Genomic DNA, 10,492 nt, shown 5'->3' on the forward strand with positions numbered 1-10,492 from the left:
GACTTCGTTTTCAGTTTGAACTCAAACGCCTCACGTCGAGGTTAGGAACGTGGGGGCATTCGGAGAATTGAACGCGGGATCTCTCGCAACCAAACCAAGAACCATGACACTAGACCAAATGCCCTTGTTAACATACAACAAACTTCGTTTTCAGTTCGAACTCAAACGCCTATCGTCAAGGAACATGGGGGCATTCCAAGAATTCAACTCCGCACCTCTCACACCCAAATCAAAAATCAAGCCACTAGACCAAATGCCCTTGATAGCCTACAACATCGTTTTGAGTTCGAACTCAAACGTCTCTCGTTCAGGTTAGGAACTTGGGGGCATTCCGAGAATTGAACTCGAGGCTTCTCGCACCCAAAGCGAGAATCATACCAGTCGACCAAATGCCCATGTTAACGTACAACATTGTTTTCAGTTGGAACTCAAACGCCTCTCGTCGAGGTTAGGAACGTGGGTGCATTCGAGGAATTGAACTCGGGACCTCGCGCACCCGAACCGAGAATCATGCGACTCGACCAAATGCCCTTATTTGAGTTTGAACTCAAACGGCTCTCATCGAGGTTACGAATGTTGGGGCATTCCGAGAATTGTCCTCGGGACCTCTCGCAACGAAAACCAGATTCATGCCAACACCTTTCATCGAGGTTAGGAACGTGGGGGAATTGAACTCGGGACCTCTCTCACCCAAAGAGAGAATCATGCCACTAGACCAAATGCCCATGTTAACCAACGACGTCGTTCTCAGTTCGAACTAAGATGCAGATCATCGAGGTTAGGATTGTTGGGGCATTACGAGAATTGTACTCGGGATCTCTCGCACCCAAAGCGAGAATCATGCCACTAGACAAAATGCCCTTGTTAACTTACAACATTGTTTTCAGTTAGAACTCAAACGCCTCTCGTCGAGGTTAGGAACGTGGGCGCATTCCAACAATTGAACTCGGGACCTCGCGCACCCGAACCGAGAATCATGCGACTCAACCAAATGCCCTTATTTGAGTTGGAACTCAAACGGCTCTCATCGAGGTTACGAATGTTGGGGCATTCCGAGAATTGTCCTCGGGACCTCTCGCAACCAAAACCAGATTCATGCCAACACCTTTCGTCAAGGTTAGGAACGTGGGGGAATTGAACTCGGGACCTCTCTCACCCAAAGAGAGAATCATGGCACTAGACCAAATGCCCTTGTTAACCAACGACTTCATTCACAGTTCGTTCTCAGTTCGAACTGAGACGCCTCTCGTCGAGGTTAGGAACGTTGGGGCATTCCGAGAATTGAACTCGGGACCTCTCGCACCCAAAGCGAGAATCATGCCACTAGACCAAATGCCCTTGTTAACCTACGACTTCATTCACAATTCGAACTCAGACGCCTCTCGTCGAGGCTAGGAACGTGGGGGCATTCTGAGAATTGAACTCGGGACCTCTCGCACCCAAAGCGAGAATCATGCCCCTAGACCAAATGCCCTTGTTAACCTACGACTTCGTTCACAGTTAAAACTCAAACGCCTCTCGTCGAGGCTAGGAACGTGGGGGCATTCCGAGAATTGCACTCGGGACCTCTCGCACCCAAAGCAAGAATCATGCCACTAAACCAAATGCCCTTGTTAACCTACGACTTCGTTCACAGTTAAAACTCAAACGCCTCTCGTCGAGGCTAGGAACGTGGGGGCATTCCGAGAATTGCACTCGGGACCTCTCGCACCCAAAGCAAGAATCATGCCACTAAACCAAATGCCCTTGTTAACCTATGACTTCGTTCACAGTTCGAACTCAGACGTCTCTCGTCGAGGTTAAGAACGTGTGGGCATTCCTAGAATTTACTCCTGACCTGTCGCACCAAAAGCGAGAATCACGCCATTAAACAAAATGCCCTTCTTTACCTACGACTTTGTTCACAGTTCGAACTCAGACGCCTCTCATCGAGGTTAGGAATGTGGGGCATTCCATGAATCGAACTCAGGACCTCGTGCACCCAAATCGAGAGTCATGGTGTCGAACGCCTCTCGTCGAGGTTCAAAACGTGGGGGCATTCCGAGAATTGATCTCGGGCCCTCTCGCACCCAAAGCGAGAATCTTGCCACTAGACCAAATGCCCTGGTTACGACCTCGTTTTCAGTTCGAACTCAAACGCCTCGCGTCGAGGTTAGGAACGTGGGGGCATTCGAAGAATTGAACGCGGGACCTCTCGCACCTAAAGCGGGAATCATGCCACTAGACCAAATGGCCTTGTTAACCTACGACTTCATTTTTAGTTTGAAATCAAACACCTCACGTCGAGGATAGGAATTGTTAACCGACTACTTCGTTTTGAGTTCGACCTCAAACTCAGCCTCTCGTCGAGGTTAGAAATGTGGGGGATTCGAAGAATTGAACTCGGGACCTCTTGCACCCAAAGGGAGAATCACGCCAGTCTACCAAATGTGCTTGTTAACCGACGACTTCGTTTTCATTTCGAACTCAAACGCCTCTCATTGACGATAGGAGTGTGAGGGCATTCTGAGAATGGAACTTGGGACCTCTCGCACCCAAAGTGAGAATCACACCACTAGACCAAATGCCCTTGTTGACCTACGACTTTGTTAGTTTTTAGTTCGAACTCAAATGCTTCTCGTCGAGGTTAGGAATGTAGGGTATTTCGAGAATTGAAGTCAGGACCTCTCGCACCCAAAGCGAGAATCATGCCACGAAACCAAATGCCTTTGTTAACCTACGACTTCAAACACGTTTGCGTTCACAAGTGGAAGGATCGCCCACAAGTGGAAGGATAAGGAATATTCTGTTTGATTTTGGGGTTTTTTTTGCCATTTCACAAAACATCTTGATACTAGTATCACATGTTCTCCAAAACTTGATGAAAAAGTTGAAAATTTCACCATTTGGTAAAATTGAAAAATGCCAAATTTGGGTAAAATATGAAAAGTAACTTTGTGGATTTTTAAAGAAAAATGACAACTAATAAGTTTTTAGATCTTAAAGAAATCAAAGTAGAATATTTCAAAACAATGAACGTTTTTATTCCATTCGATAAAATGTTGTCTAAATTTGTTACATATAGTTGCACAACAAATACATTTGGGAGTTATTTGCATGACTATCATCATTCTTTTCATGATAATCACTACTATAGATAATATACAATTGTGACTCTTCCTCCTCATCTTCTAATGTACCAATCAAATCATTGTCTTCACCAAATGGTATCTCCAAATTTTGTGCAATAAATCTTCTTCGTCTTCAATCTGAGATATCTTCTAGACTTGCTAATATCTCTTTTATTATGCATATCGTTGTTGTCCTTATACATCCAACTTTTATTTGTGTAAAGTCATACATAATGATATCCACCTCATTAATGTCAATGATAGATGTATTACAAAGGTTTTATGCATCATCACGTCCAAAACTTTACCAATGCAGAATTGGTACCCTAGGTCATGGCCATCTACATGTGTAGCTATTAATATCCTCACCTTGACTTCTTGCAAGTTTCCTTGTCACCTGAGTTATGCTTGTGTTGTCATCATTCGTTCCAACTATAAAGATCAACATTAAGTAGTGATTGAGAACCACACGAACACTTTATGGACCGTGTAAATGGCATTTGCAAGGTTCAATTACCATCAACACAATTATTAATAGTTTTTTGTTAATCAATGATGCACATGTTTACCATAAAGTATCTTATTGTACAACATACTTGTTTGCACTATCGATATGCATCTTTTTCTCTTGTAAAAACAAAGATTTTAGTACGATTCAAGTTCATGTTTAAAAAACCTCTTTTATCTGAAAAACAACAAGATTTTAAACATTAAGTCGATATGTTATATCGAGTTGATGTAAAAAATAGAGTTTTCATCATAATTCCATACAATGTATTGAATTATTGCTCAAAGTTTTTTTTACTAGATTTAAAAAATAATAATAATAAAAAATTGTGCTTGAGTTCATCTAGAAAACCATAATTTTCATCACAATTCGATATAATGTATTGAGTTCATGCTTAAAGTAATTTTTTCTAATTGTTTTCAATTTTGTTTCAATTTTTTTCAATTTTTTATAGTTTTTTATTGATTTTGTTTTATTTTTTAAACATCAATTTGATACATTGTATCGACTTGTGATAAAAGCTTTGGTTTTTTCATCACTTATTCAAGCTCAATTTTGTTTTAGAAAAAAAAACAAAGTACCAAAATAAAATAGAAAAAAATGTAATTATTTTTAAAAAAAAATCTAAAATTAAACTTTTCATGTCATGATATGGTAGGACTCGAACCCATGACCTTATGTTACATTGGTCAAGCTCTTGACAATTAAACCATACATTGTAATACATAAAATATTATTTTTATCACTTCTTAAAGCTCAATTTTTTTTAGAAAAAAAACAAAACACCATAATAAAATAGGAAAAAATGTAATTATTTTTAAAAAAAAATCCGAAATAAAACTTTAAACATGAACTCGATACACCGTGTCAGGTTCATGTAAAAAAGTTAGCTTTTCAACATGAACTCGATACGCCGTATCGGGTTCATGTAAAAAAGTTAGTATCAAGTTCTTGTAAAAAAGGTAACTTTTTTATATGTCATGATATGGTAGGACTCGAACCCATGACCTTCTGCTACATGGATGGAGCTCTTGACCATTAGACCATGCATTGTAATACATAAATTATTATTTTTATCACTTATTAAAGCTTAATTTTATTTTAGAAAAAAAACAAAACACCATAATAAAATAGGAAAAAATGTAATTATTTAAATAAAAAAATCTGAAATAAAACTTTAAACATGAACTCGATACGACGTATCGAGTTCATGTAAAAAAGTTAGCTTTTCAACATTATCGAGTTCATGTAAAAAAGTTAGCTTTTCAACATGAACTCGATACGCCGTATCGAGTTCATGTTTAAAAGGGGTATCGAGTTCATGTAAAAGAGTTAGCTTAGTTCATGACATGATATAGTAGGACTCAAACCCATGACCTTCTGCTACATAGGTGAGGCTCTTAACCATTAGACCATACATTGTAATACATAAACTATTATTTTTATCACTTATTAGAGCTTAATTTGTTTTTAGAAAACAAACAAAACACCATAATAAAATAGGAAAAAATGTAATTATTTAAAAAAAAAAATCCGAAATAAAACTTTAAACATGAATTCGATACGCCGTATCGAGTTCATGTAAAAAAGTTAGCTTTTCAACATGAACTCGATACGGCGTATCGAGTTCATGTTTAAAAGGGGTATCGAGTTCATGTAAAAGAGTTAGCTTAGTTCATGACACGATATAGTAGGACTCGAACCCATGACCTTCTGCTACATAGGTGAGGCTCTTAACCATTAGACCATACATTGTAATACATAAACTATTATTTTTATCACTTATTAGAGCTTAATTTGTTTTTAGAAAACAAACAAAACACCATAATAAAATAGGAAAAAATGTAATTATTTAAAAAAAAAAATCCGAAATAAAACTTTAAACATGAATTCGATACGCCGTATCGAGTTCATGTAAAAAAGTTAGCTTTTCAACATGAACTCGATACGGCGTATCGAGTTCATGTTTAAAAGGGGTATCGAGTTCATGTAAAAGAGTTAGCTTAGTTCATGACACGATATAGTAGGACTCGAACCCATGACCTTCTGCTACATAGGTGAGGCTCTTAACCATTAGACCATACATTGTAATACATAAATTATTATTTTTATCACTTATTAGAGCTTAATTTGTTTTTAGAAAACAAACAAAACACCATAATAAAATAGGAAAAAATGTAATTATTTAAAAAAAAAAATCCGAAATAAAACTTTAAACATGAATTCGATACGCCGTATCGAGTTCATGTAAAAAAGTTAGCTTTTCAACATGAACTCGATACGGCGTATCGAGTTCATGTTTAAAAGGGGTATCGAGTTCATGTAAAAGAGTTAGCTTAGTTCATGACATGATATAATAGGACTCGAACCCATGACCTTCTGCTACATAGGTGAGGCTCTTAACCATTAGACCATACATTGTAATACATAAACTATTATTTTTATCACTTATTAGAGCTCAATTTGTTTTTAGAAAACAAACAAAACACCATAATAAAATAGGAAAAAATGTAATTATTTTTAAAAAAAATCCGAAATAAAACTTTAAACATGAATTCGATACGCCGTATCGAGTTCATGTAAAAAAGTTAGCTTTTCAACATGAACTCGATACGGCGTATCGAGTTCATGTAAAAATGTTAGCTTAGTTGATGATATGATATGCTAGGACATAAACCCTTGACCTTGTGCTGCATGGGTGGAGCTCTTAACCATTAGACCATACATTGTAATACATAAAGTATTATTTTCATCACTTATTAAATCTTAAAGTTTTTTAGAAAAAAAAACAGCGTATCGAGTTCATGTAAAAAAGTTAGACTTTAAACATGAACTCGATACGGCGTATCGAGTTCATGTTGAAAAGGCGTATCGAGTTCATGTAAAAAAGTTAACTTAGTTCATGTCGTGATATGTAGGACTTGAACCCATGACATTATGCTACATGGGTCAAGCTCTTGACCATTAGACGATACATTGTAATACATAAAATATTATTTTCCTCACTTATTAAAGCTCAAAGCCTTTTAGAGAAAAAAACAAAATACCAAAATAAAATAGGAAAAAATGTAATTATTTAAAAAAATAAATCGGAAATAACACTTTCAACATGAACTCGATACGTCGTAGATTAACTCATGTCATCATCATTCCCTCTCAGTCCCTCTCTCTCTCTCACTCTCTCTCTCTCTTCTTTTCTCAAGTGTTCTACACCTTAAATTCTTCTTAGTACTAATATTTCTCTCTTAGTACTAATTTCGTCTCTGTCTTAGAATTTTGTTTTTGAGCTTTAATAAGTGATGAAAAAACCTGAGTTTTTATCACAAGTCGATACATTGTTTTTATCACAAGTCGATACAATGTATCAAGTTCATGTTTAAAATTATTATTTTTTCCATAAAAAATAAAAAAAATAAAAAAAATAAAAAAAATTAAAAGGAACAAAAAAAATTGAAAAAAAATAAAAAAAATTGAAACAAATTGAAAATGTTTTTTTTTTAAATTAGAAAAAATTACTTTAAACATGAACTCGATACATTGTATTGAATTGTGATGAAAAATCTGGTTTTTCTATGAACTCAAGCTTAATTTATTATTATTATTATTTTTTAAATCCGGTAAAAAAACTTTGAACATGAATTTAATATATTGTATAGAGTTATGATGAAAACTCTATTTTTTACGTCAATTCAATACAACATATCGTGTTCATGTTTAAAACTCTTGTTGTTTTTCAAATAAAAGAGGTTTTTAAAGATGTATGTTGCACAACAAGATACCTTATGGTAAATATGTGCTTCATTTATTAGAAGAAAACCATTAATAATTGTGTTGATGGTAATTGAACTTTGCAAATGCCATTTACTTCACAAATTTTGAAGGGGAATTCTTATAAGGAAGGAGATTATAACATTGTAGATACCTTGATAACTATGGGTTATGTTCAAATTGATATATTAATGTTCACATCTAAAGTTTGACAATTTATGAATATCGTCTACATTTTAGGAGTTGTGGATTTATCAAAATTGTTTATGAATATTGTCTACATTTCTTGAGTTGTGAATTTATGGATGTTAATGAGCACTAATTTATAGATGATGACATTAAGGATTGCAATATTACCTTTTATACTTAAAACATTTTCAAGTCTAACAATAGATGTAACCTTAATCTTCTCAAGACGGTGAAACCATTAATCTTAACTTGTGCCTTGAGTTGACCATAATTGTGATTTTCTTTAAGTTAACTACATTTCATATCTGCAAACCATCAACATTTAAACATTATCCCTAAACTATTCAATTTTAGAAATTATCATTTAGAAATTTGTTAAATCTCAAAAAATTAGCAAAATTTACATGCTATTTAAAACATGTGATACTAGTGTATCAAGTTTTTGGAAATTGTCTAAAATCGCAAGATTGTAAAAGGAATCTATAAGTGGAATGCGCAATCCTTCCACTTGTGAATGCAAAGGTGTTTTCATTTTCAGTTCGAACTCAAACGCCTCTCGTCGAGGTTAGGAATTATTAACCTATGACTTCGTTCGAACACAAACTCAGCCTCTCGTCGATGTTAGGAATGTGGGGGCATTCTGAGAATTGAACTCGGGAGCTCTTCCACCCAAAGCGAGAATCATGCCATTAGACTAAATGCCTTTGTTAATCCAATGATTTAGTACGTGCAAATAGGTATGTCAATGGATCTTCCGTACAATTTTTATTTGATTGGGGAAGCTCACACAATTTTGTGAATGATCGTTTGGTTCAGATATGGGGAATCCATCCCACGGTAAGTGATCACACCTATAGGGTGCACTTGGCTGATGGAAGAGTACAATACATCAACGGGGCGATTGATGCATTAGGAATTTCTATTGATAGTTATGTAGAGGAAGTAGACTTCCATGTAATGAATCTTTGTACCACTGATGTAATATTGGGTTATCCCTGGTTTTATAATAAAACTCTTCTTTGTCTATTGATTGGGTTTGTCATTCAATTTCCTTTTGTACTAAACGATTGTACTCATTTTATTTAATGTGTAAATAAACAATCCCTTTCGATTGTTTCCTCTTCATCAATATCTGAGTTGTATTGTTCTTCTTTATTTGATTGTGTACTTTATCCGAACATTCACGTTTATAATATTGATAACATCTCGGGTCAATTGACATATTGTGAACAACAAGAACTCGATAATATCTTAAATGGTTTTCATGATATTTTTCCGAGTGAACTACCACATGGGTTACCTCCTAAACATAATATAGACCATCGTATAGATATTGTACCTGGCATTGCACCAATAAGTATACCTCATTATTGTTTTCATATAATTTTTTTTTTATTTGAATTGAAATCCAATGCACTGCGTCGGATTTTAGTCTATACAATTAGACATCGTTGCATTGCATCAAATTTTAGCTGAAAATCATTTTCCTTTTCAATAGTTTTGCATTTTTTCGATAAATAAATAAAAATATTTCAAAAATCGATTTCCAACTGAAATCTGATGCACTGCATTGGGTTTCAATTGAAAAGCCAAATTCCTTGTAGTTTTTTCAATCTTGTTATGGAGAAAATGACAAAAACAATAAATAATGAAAAAATAAAAACTTTGCGTATTTTCAACTAAAATACAATGTTATGAATCAACTTCGAGATGTATAAAGTAAAATACAATGCAATGCATCAGATTTGAGGTTAAAATTCAAGGTTTTTTAAATTTGTTTTATTTTTTAAAGATATTTCAAAAGTGGATTTTAAATTGAAATCCACAACACTATATCATATTTTAGTCTATATAGCTAGAATTCGATGCAATGCATTATGTCTCAGTTGAAAATGCAAGAGTATTTTTTTAATGGAAAAGTTTTAAAAAATTCCAATACATACAACATAAAAAATCTAGATGTATAGAGAAAAATTGAAATAGTGCATCAGATCTAGATGGAATGAATTGGATTTCTATTTGATATCAAAGGCTTACTATGAAGGTCTAAGAAAAACAAAAATATATCTTTATGCCATTTTTTCGTTTTAAATTATTTGGGTAGAAGGTTTCTCTCACATAATCAAATATCATAAATAGAAAGTACATAATTAAATATCATAACCAAAAAGTGAAGAAGAAAGAATGCATCAAGCATATCTACTCTTATATTGGATAATTTTTATATACTAGTGTATTGCAATTGGATGAAGACAATGCATTAGTTTCCATTGATGATGAGGATGAGACCTCATAAACTCCTACTAGTTCATCTAATCAGTCTGAAGATGATGGCATAAACTTGAAAAACGATTGTCTTGATACGTTAACTATAAATATTGTATTGTACATCAAGATTTGGATTCATGAATTTCTATAAATATTGGTGTTAGTCATTTTGGACATTCATTTGTAAGTTTGGCATGTCGATTATTTGGGCTTTTTTTTTAACACCTAACTTTTCGTACACGCTAGAAATCAATACATTTCTAAAAATCCTTTACGTACAAGGCACCCCTATTTGTGAATCACCCTAATTTGTGTCATTTTTTAATGGGCAGTTCTCAAAATGCAACATATTACCTATTTCAAATGTCCCCGTGTTATTAGTAAAGTTCCGGATTTAAACCCAGGACCTCTCACACCCAAACCTAGAGTCATACCACTAGACCAAATACCGTTGTAAATCTATTAATTTGTTTTTGTTTAGAACTAAACTAAAACGCCACATTTCGAGAATTCAACTCGAGACCTCTCGCACCAAATACCCTTGTTAACCTACGAGTTCGTTTTCAGTTTGAACTCAAACGCCTTTCGTCGAGGTTAGGAACGTGGGGGCACTCCGAGAATTGAACTCGGGAACTCTCACAACAAAAGC

General features: G+C 34.7%; 2 non-coding genes across 2 annotated transcripts; both read right to left on the reverse strand.

Annotated features, from left to right (window-relative positions):
- Positions 1 to 1,266: 1,266 nt before the first annotated feature.
- On the reverse strand, positions 1,267 to 1,338 carry TRNAP-UGG (transfer RNA proline (anticodon UGG)). Its single transcript has one exon. It is a non-coding gene; the product is annotated as a tRNA-Pro (tRNA).
- Positions 1,339 to 2,032: 694 nt separating this feature from the next.
- On the reverse strand, positions 2,033 to 2,104 carry TRNAP-UGG (transfer RNA proline (anticodon UGG)). The gene has a single exon. It is a non-coding gene; the product is annotated as a tRNA-Pro (tRNA).
- Positions 2,105 to 10,492: the final 8,388 nt, after the last annotated feature.

The sequence above is a fragment of the Azolla caroliniana genome, unplaced genomic scaffold (genome assembly GCF_043228905.1).
Source record: "Azolla caroliniana isolate FFs.n. ecotype wild unplaced genomic scaffold, voAzoCaro1.0.p SCAF_822, whole genome shotgun sequence".
Classification (NCBI taxonomy): Eukaryota; Viridiplantae; Streptophyta; class Polypodiopsida; order Salviniales; family Salviniaceae; genus Azolla; species Azolla caroliniana.